Below are 10,547 nucleotides of genomic sequence, written 5' to 3'. Positions count from 1 at the left end.
AATCTGATTTGTTTTGAATAGTTATCACTTTCATATAATGTTTCTAGTTCAATGAAAATGAGTTATGGAGTCCCTAAAGGTTCCATTCTTAGTAAGATCCTTTTCCTGCTTTACGCCAGTGACAAAAAAGTCATCACTATCGCACGGGAGGGCTACTTTAATGAAATTTCAAAATCAGATTTGGAACATAAACAAACATTTCCACGGCCTAGATCTTAAAATAATTTCGTATTAAAGGATTTATGCTTAGAGTTAGACTTCAAGGATGGGCCCACTATTATGGTGAACACTCTACCAGAAGTAGTCTAATTCACTAAATTCCTTGTCCAAGGATTTATGTTTTGGGGTCCCTAGCCAAATACTGACCTATTCAAGATATGGTGGTGGCTTATTATGGCTTTATATATCTCCCCTTACCTACGGATTGGTACTGTGGTGAGGGGTGCATGCGCAAATAAACAGTTTTTAAGAATGCTTAAATTGTAAAAACAAGCGATTTGCTCTCTAAAATTTAGAGTTTTGCATGTCAGTTTTTCAGTTCAAAAAATTGCATCTGTTAATTCTACCAAAGCCCTATATTTTGAAACAGCATTATATTGTATGTCTAAATGTGCTTTGACTAACGGCAATGGATGCACTCTTGCGGTACTAGAAGCAGAGATAGACTATTACCAGGCTGGGAGACACAGAACGGTAGCTCATGAACGTTTGCCGTCACAGGCAGGCAGGTGTTCAGTTCATTTACAGTTTACCAAAATTAAAAAAGCTCCTACGCTCAAGGCCTCTAAAATTCGTTTGAAACTGTGTTTAGCGTCAATTGCATACTATGATATAAACGAATTTCTGGCGTTTGACTGGGAAACCAGAATGTTACAAATTTTTTTTGTCATTGTTACAATGATAAGAAGTGAAAATAAACTTGCAATGGCCATTTATAACACTTTACGAGGAATACTCAACCCAGCAAAGGAAATCCTCACGAGTATATTAATATAAGCGCCGTGGACGTTATCGTCTGCAATGGGCTGGAGGCTGGATAATTCCAGAGTACGGTCACCGGTGAACATAGGAATGAAATTAATGGATAAGCACCTAGTGATATGCCTTTTTGGTTGTGACTTATACAAATGCACTGTGAAGTAAGTTTATTACTACTCAGCAATTTAATCGGTTCCACAACCCAAAGTAAAGTAGAGCAGGGCAACATACACAGGGTACGCTTTCATAGCACGTGATGTTATAGCACCTGACATAATCCTATGCCACCTAAAGTAAAATAATCTTGAATTGGGTCCACCCAAGCGCCTCAGTGCCCACCTTAATAAAAACTGTTATTCAAGACGGACGTTTAGAAGATTTAACTTACCAATAGAACAACCTCACCCCTCGCCACTCGCCCCTCGCCTCTCTCTCAAGCCTACCGCCACTGGTTCTCTACAGAAGGGCGAGCAGTCGACAGGACAAGGCGAGGCAACACGAGATCACAATGCGCTTGCACGAGGAAGGGACATTGTGTATGACGGGCGGCAGTCGGTGATTACATCCTCTTTGGGCGCAAAAATTAATTACCTCGAATTTGAATGATATATTACGCCAAACCAATAATGTCACTGTTTTGTCCTCTAATGTTACTGTGGTTTGAATATTTAAATCAAAAATAGTTCATAGTTTATTGGAATAGTTGTGTGTAATTAGAATGGAGAAACTATAGTGGTGTTTTACTTGTACTCACCATCAACTTGCACCGAGAAGCCGTAATAGTATCGCATTCCAATATTAATATAAAGGTTAACAAATGTAATCTCCTAGAAAAGAAAAGTTATCTTTCTAATGTAACTTTTTTGCCTTTTTGTGAACATAAAACCTATTTTGGCATCTTTGTAATCGTAACGTAATTTATAGTTAGATATTTCTGTTATCTAGGAGGTATACGTTAATAACAATTTACAGAGTGATCACATATACAATTTTGTACAAAAACAAAGTCAGTATTGTTCTATGAAAATATGTTTATTTTCTAAAATCGCCGTTAAGTTGCTATTTACTTTGAGTTGTACAAGGTTTGAAATTGAATGTCAAGTTTGAATGCAGTGTACATACAAATAAATATGTATCGTGTAAAGTAGTGTTAGTTTGAAATGTTCATCAAATAATTATAGAGAAACTCCTGTAACATCAATTTTGTATTGTCAACTATTGTGTCTTCTTTTGATCAGAAAATAAATATTTTAAACTTGAAGAATCAGAAATAATGCAGTGGTGTGGAAATAAATATAAATAACACTTACGAGCATTCGCCCAAGATGTGTTTGTATTAAATTTAGTTTGTTTCAGAAATAGTAAAAATGGCAATGCTTAACTTCAGACATTCTGGGATATATAATGCAAGAAATAATATAGGATTAAATAATATTAAACTTACATAATTTATTTAAATAATTATAAATCTTTAAACCAAAAATATTTTATATATACTTATATATTAATTCAACTCTTTTACAATAGAAATTTGGAGTAGTTTAAATAAATATCATTAATACAATTCAGAAAACACTCATATTACAAAACTTATTTTAAAACAAGACTATTTTTAAGTTTCGTTTGTTGTAAATACAAAAATATCATATAATATACACACTGATGCATTCGAAACAAGAACATATTCCAAAGGATTCATTATATTCGGGTAGTCAATGGGTCACGAATTTTACCAAGAAATCCAAACTTTTGGATCACGGTTATAATTTGGACTCCAGTCCAGTTTGAGCAGTTGTGTCAAAAGTAAACTTACTGTATCGACGATAACACTAGGATTCGAATTCCTTTCCTCGAGCATTGCTGGGTTTAGAATCACTACATAATATTTCACTAGGACTGAAATCTTCTTCATCCAAAGTACACTAGGACTTCCAGTTGTAGATCATGGATTTTACGAAAATTAATCAAGTGGATTACCCATTTCCCTAAAACTCGAAGAATCTGTGTCTACAATTTCACTTGCATTTTGAACCATTAAGTCATAGACATCAGTAGGGTACTATTTTGTAGAAACGTGTGGAATTTTAGAATAAAAAATACGTTTTAAATACTTTGAACATGTGGCGTACAACTTATAAATTACTGGCATATATCAATACTGTATTAATGTTTTGACACGAATTTTAAGCATTTTAAACTGTATACAATATCATAAATTGCAGCTTTTGCATAACGTTCTATCAAACCATGAGTAATTGCGAGGTTATATAAAAGAGGTGTTACAAATTTTGAAAAAGAAATTTGGGTTGTGATATTTAAATTGACACTCGATGGACTATGAATGTTGTATATACATAAAGATTACATATTAGCGTTTTAAGAAACGTTTGATTTTAACATTGTATAATAGTGGGTTATACAATTCAGCGGTGGTTAAAGTTGTAGAGCCGTATTAAGCTGAGCTTAAATTAAGCCCAGGAGTTGAATTTTGCGCGCTTTATAAAGACTCGGAAGCATCCTGGTAGTCTGTAGAGCTAACCTAATGACTGACAACGATCGGCGGAAATAATTCGGTTGCAGCGCCATTCATAAAGAATTCACAGCGGAAAACGTCAAACACAGCCAACGCTTGCATAAAGGATGCAATTATTGATGCTTACGCATTTCACAGCCAAATACTGTATGTACTCTCGCCCCATAAGAGATCAATATAGACTGGCTTTTGGCGACCAAAACTACGACCCTTCATATATTGCTTAAAATGACGCACCTGTATATCTGATTGACACGACTGTACGGGTCTTTCCCTTAATTAACAAATAACAGTGTATCAATAGAACTTTGCAAGTACAGGACTCCGAAAATAATGACGGGATTTTGATCTGTCATTACTTAAAAACTATTCAAAATAACAAAACGATTTGAACGTAAAATTAAATTTGAAATAACTAAGTTTTCTTTTGCATGTAGCAAGGGAGGAAACGTTCACCTTGGGATGCGCAGAACAGCTGTGCGGCGGGAGTCCGCTATTGTGACTGACATGCCTGGCGCCAGTCACGAGTAAGATGTTTACGGAGCAGCAACAGTGTGTTCTGTGGTACGTAAGTGTGCAGCGTCGGTTTCGAGTTACGTATAGAGGTCAAAATTTACAAGATGATAAAGCAATTAACCAGTTTCGTGAAACATGAAGAGTGTTAAAAGGACAATCAACTGGTCCATTCCCTGGCCTCCTAGGAGTCTGAATGGATCCTTTGCACTATTTTGTGTGGGGTTACGTAAATAATACTGTTTATGCTGTAAATATTCGTGATTTTGGCATATTTTCGTGATCGAGTTTCGGAAGCGATCGCAACTGGGACACCAGAAATACTACATAACACTTGGCTAGAAATCGAATATCACTTTGTTAACTGCAGAGCAACAAATGGAGCTCAAATCAAAACGTATGATGGTATGGAAACAAATTATTCTTCTTTCCATGTAACGTTCAAATCGATTAGTTATCTTGAATAGTATTTAAGTAACGGCCTTTCAGATCCCGTGTTTTCTTTTCCTGAACTTTCTTGTCAAATCACGAATAAGATTCATACACGATCTCAATAAAAGATTACTTAACTTGCGTATCGTGTAAAACTAAATCAAAAGTGCTCACGTATTAAATCTTTATACGTAAAACAAAGCCGTGTTAGTTTTTAACTGCAGAATGGCTGTAACTATTAAAAACAAAGATTTGATATAATCTGTATATGTGTTCATTATTATTTCAGTTTGTCGTTTTTGTTTATATACTAGATGTCTGTAAAAAATAATGTATAATTTCGCTAGATATAAAAGAAAATTTCACCGAATTGAATATTATTTTGACTGAATTACGCGCTTGACTCTTTGACGTGAATACAATACAGTTTAAGTACAATAATTTGTCAACAAACATGTTAAGCAATCAAATATGTTTCAAGTTATTCTATATTACAACAACAGTGTTAATGAAAATGTTACATGTTATGAGTTATCGTGCAAAAATTTGCTTTTAATTAACACCCGTTTCAATGCAATGCGAGTTCTTGTTCACAGAAATACTAGTATTAAAATCAAGCTTTTTTATAATCATTATTTTTAAATACTTTTTTCAGAGCTGTGACATGATTCAGCTGTATAACATATTTTGTTCCTCTAAATGTTCCTATCTTGTCCATGCACTTTTGGATTTTCTGTTCTTTAGGTCGTTGACAGAGACGAACATGGGTTTAATTAGCTCTAATTTAGGTTTGAGTAGGCTAACATTGCTAACGTTTACTACCTAAGCAATATGATATACCAGTGCAATAGAAGCATCACTAGAGTGAAGAGTTTTCAGGATCAGGAAAAACCACTATTATACAGCCAGATCATGTAAAGTAGGAAGATCAATAGTCCACCTGTGGAAACTTGACGTCAGCTAAACTCGTCAAAACTAGGCATAGACCTACAAACATACAATCGTTTGTTTTAATCATTAAGTACTTTGGGATTCTTATTCTCAAATTATGTGTACCGTTAAAATTTGTGAGTGATTAAAATAAATGTTCGTACAGCATTTAAAATACATGCTTTCTTTTTGCGCCATTTAGCTGTTTCAATTTGCTTTAAATCACAACTTACGATTTGAAACTGCAGGTTTTGAAAAAGCTTTTACATCATCTTAAACCAAACTAAATACTGTCGTTATGAAACATGACGTTTTGAAACAGACCCTACATAAATAACAAGTTATAGATGGGAGGCTAAAGAAACTCGTTTAAATGATTAAAATAACAATAAAGCATGTATAAGTTTATGTTCAAGTGCTTAAAAGGCGCATAGTTTGTTAATAATGTTTGTTAACAAGTCAGAGGTATTATGTGAAAAACATTTTCATCAAATACATTTTGTATATATGAAAATTTTTATGTTTCTACTATTTTTGACTAATTCTGGCAATAAATTATTTGTCCTCGGAGCTATAAAAGAAAAACATTTTGTAAAATCTGTTTTTTGTATGTCCTCCAGTATATATTTTACAAATATTTACTATGTTTTACAAATTATTATAAACGGGCTTGCAACATGGCAAACTCTCTGGGGTTTATTACAAAAAACACCAAATATACTGTTTATAGTGTATTTGACCGAAATTCACTGCAATGAAACACAATGAACAAGAGTTATAGGGATAAAGAAATATAACCAAGATAATGGTATTTACAAATTTTACATACTAGCTGATAGTACAAAGCTTTACTGTAGCATTGCAATGTTTCATTCACCACAGCGATTAATAAAAATAACAACAATGAAATTAACAATTTTCTCAAGCAATACTTAATCTTCCGAATATTTTTTAAGTATCTGTCACTTCAAATTCAAAAGAAACATGCTCTAGTACAAACAGTGAGATTGTTGCGCTCGGACTGCATACGGACATGTGTGGCCTCACGGTAACCGAGCCGAGCCCGCACCGACAGTCTGCCGACTCACGTGTCGGGCACGGTGCGGTTATGTGTGTTCCAACCTTAATTCAGAGTATAAGCTGAATTAATACATTTATACAGTAATACATTTTAATAGGTTTGCCACGTACTGAACTAAATTAAATCCAGAGGAGTACGGAGCGAGAACTGGTAGGCTATAAGAGGCTTCCAATATAACCTGGAACAGATCTCCAATTTCTCCTTCCTTCCGGCTGGAAGGAGAAACTGGAATTTCTCCTTCCTTCCGGCTGGAAGGAGAAACTGTAGATCTGTTCCAGGTTATATTAGGAAGCCACTACCACTGGCTATGAATTAATATAAACAAAACATAAGTTGTTTTACAACCGCGAGGGTTACTGCTACGACGGTATTATAAATTAATTACCAACAGGTGATATTGTGTTTTTAATTCAGCCTTACCTAATATATAGTTGTACAACATTATTTTCTGTTACATTACTGGTAGTTTGTCAAATATAACTAATTTTACCTGAAACTTAACAAATGTAACTTAATGTTTGAGAATACGACTCCAGCGGCAATAAATGGAACTACAACACCTAGTGGCCGTTGACAAAACTAAAGTTCCTGTAAGTCACGGGCAGAACCATTTCATATGCCACAATATTGTTACAAATTTAATGATTCCTTTAGTGGATTGTTAACGAAATACACACTACACGTTAATGACCGTCACGAGTTTTTGTATATGTGTAGCGGAACACTTGCTAGTGCAGTTACTAACAAAACTGGGCATTAAATAAAGTTTTATACCAAATTATACTTTAAAACATGTATTAAAACCTCTAAATTGGAAATGGTAATTACAGTAAGATGTTAATTGAATATTATTGACATCACTTTTTATAATCAAAGCCACTCACTCACTCCATTTTAAAATGTACTATTTTAAAATAATCAAGCCTTTTGTTTTTTTTTCTGTTTAAATTCTGATTGTAATTCATCTTTTAGTATTAAACAATGGAAATAAGTAAAAATGAAATATTATTCACCTTATATACGTTTGAATTTTCTTTTTGTTCAAACTTGTAATCTACATTACTTTCAAATTTAATTACGCTTAAATTAATTTAATTTATATTACGTCGTTAATGTGACTTGGAGCATGAACTAATGCATTGTGTCCACGAAATCATGTCACACTTTTAAATAACTTTATTTACAAAATTATACACAGCACAAGAATGTGATTAACATAGGATTGAAGAGTAATTTAAACAGTCAGTGTATCTGAGCTCGACATGAGCACTATGAATCTCTCTCTAGGCGTCCGAGCGAATGTAAATCTCCTCCCATACTTTGATCAGGATTTCTGATTCGATAGCAGCTCTCATTCGTTGCTTGAATTGTTCAATATACGAACTGTATGACGATGTACATTACCATAAAAGTAAAAGCCTCATCACTAAAAACAATACGGTTTATAAAATTTTGATCCACTCCATTTCAAAAAGAATAATTACAGGAAATAATACCTCTTTAAGTTGTCATCAGGCTTCAAACCATGCAATATTGAAGGTCTATAAGTATTAAATGTAAGTATTTTCTTAAACACTTTGCGAACTGTAGACTTGGCGACATTCAACTCACGACCACGTTTCCTCACAGACTTTTTGGACTTATTACAAAACTATTTTGGATGTTGTAGGATTTTGTAGGATGTTGTAACTATTTATAAAAGTAGTAATCAATTTATGTACATTGGGCGTTTATTTAACATGTTTACGTACAAAACCGTTCTTTAACATAACTCATAAATTATTCTTTACGTTATCATTGGATAAAATGAAAAATACTATAATACTATACTTAATTTATAAATAGCAATAGATTTTTTAAATCCTTCTGTTTCCTAAAAGGATATATTAAAACAAACGAGACATAAAGAGAGCTTTCAGCACTGACCATGTACACTTTAGTTCACCAAGTTCACTTTAGGTAAGAAATAATATAGGTCATCCAACAAAATTGGCGGGAACGATCTATGGATAAGTGAACAAATATAAATGGAGAACAACTATAAGCGGCCATGGAGTCATGTAGTCAGAGCTCCAGGGCCAAAATCAATTTTTAAAAATTCTGGATATCCTTCCTATCGATAGGTCTAAACAAAAATCGCCGTGAACCTTCTTCAAGTATTGAACGTTCGACTTTTGTGTTGTCGGCAATCAGATCGGAGCCTTATACCCAAAGTTTTCTTTGCAAACATTAGTCGGCTTGAAGTTTTGGTGGATTTTAAGCACAATTTTCATGAATACTATAAGTGATAAAATGTTATTAACCATGGATAATATTTATGTGCACTTTGATAGAAGATGGCGCACGCCTTGAGGCAGTGCCTTTTTATAAACGCTTGGTATGTACGTTGTGTAGAATAGACTATGACCAATATAAACTTAGTAGCAAGCGGATCAAACCGCAAAAATACGAAACTGCCATTAGCTTACTTACGAAAAGGCAGGCGGTAACGTATGTTACAAGGAGCCTCCGCATAACTATATATGTTTAGTCAATGAAATAATTCAGACTTTCATAATAATCTTAAAGTAAATGTACTGCATTAATCTAATTAATTATTTGTTTAGTTGCGTATAAATATTTATAGGATATATATAATGCATGTAATGTAGAGACCTACTGATCTCTACTGCAACTAACAGACATATTTATGATAAAAATACATTTACGCCAACTTATACAATTTCTTAAAGTCTCACATTGTCACTGAGTAGGCTTAATTTCAGAGAGGCAAAGTTTCTCCTCTGCGATGCGTCTCTCGAGGGTTTGTTGTTTCTTTTGGTGGAAAAACGACTGTGTTTAGTAACATTGATATTGGCTGGTTGCCTTCTGTTACACTCTTCTTCCTAAAACATACAGACAATACATTTTAAAAATTTTGAGAGTACGGCTCTTTTTTAACCTCCCGTATATTTGATCTCTCCTAGAATTATTTTCTGGTTAGGCCACTGCATGTAGCCAGTTAAACTAGACTTCCTTACTTCTTGATGGGACCTTCAAGACTCCGTTGTATTCATTTATTTGTATATAGATTGTTATCAAATCAATTTTTATTGAAGTAAATGTTATTTTGCTGCATCCAGCAACATCCAGCTTTAAAATATAATTGATATATATATATATATATATATATATATATATATATATATATATCCAGTTAATAAATTAAATCCACAAGAGTATGGAGCGAGAACGTGTAGGACAGCAATATTCCATTACACAGGCTAACTGTACTTAGCAGGAGGGGCCACTCCATCACCACCCTTTCTCTCTGATCGATGTGAGGAGATCGACGCCACGCCTTCCCTTAGCAACCCCACAGCAGCCTGCCATGCCTCTTGATGGAGTGGAAACTCCATTTTCCACCGCCCACGCCCAGATCAACAGCCTGCTGACAGAGGGCAAGAGCTTTTTCAATTATTTGGAAGTAAACACTAATTTTTATCTTAATTTTCTTTGCACTTGTTATTTCGTACCAGATTGTCTGTTTATGTACATCAGATATGAACATCCTTAACGTATTTGAAGGAGAGTCAATATCAGTAATCTAGTGCCAATAATTAAAACGTTAATAATTTGGACCCGACCGTCTGCAATCTAACTTAACAAATCCAAAACGATGACGTCAAAAGTAAGGTAGGTTTTCAACGTTACATGAGGAAGACCCAAGTTTAGAATTCTTTTATGTTATACAATTAAAATACACTTTTTTGTATATCAATAACATTAATACATTTTGTTTACTTTAATATAGCTTATATTTCAATGTTGTTTTATAGATTCATGTAAATTTCGTCTGTTCTAACACTGAAAATGGTTTTATATTTGACGCGAAAATTAAATAATTTGAAATTAATTTGATAAAACAGTAACTTAAAATTTAAATGTCAATTTCGTAATGATGGTCCGGCGAGCGATGTAGTAACCAATGCCGGTAATGGTGGTGCAACTCATAGAGGGTCTCTTAGTTTCAATATTTCCCAGTTATATATCATACATGTAAGAGTAATGCATTACTGTTCTAATACAGCAACCAAAGTG

This window comes from Homalodisca vitripennis, chromosome X (assembly GCF_021130785.1).
Source record: "Homalodisca vitripennis isolate AUS2020 chromosome X, UT_GWSS_2.1, whole genome shotgun sequence".
NCBI classification, from domain to species: Eukaryota; Metazoa; Arthropoda; class Insecta; order Hemiptera; family Cicadellidae; genus Homalodisca; species Homalodisca vitripennis.
The sequence above is the reverse complement of the archived record's forward strand: the minus strand, read 5'-3'. Positions refer to the sequence as shown.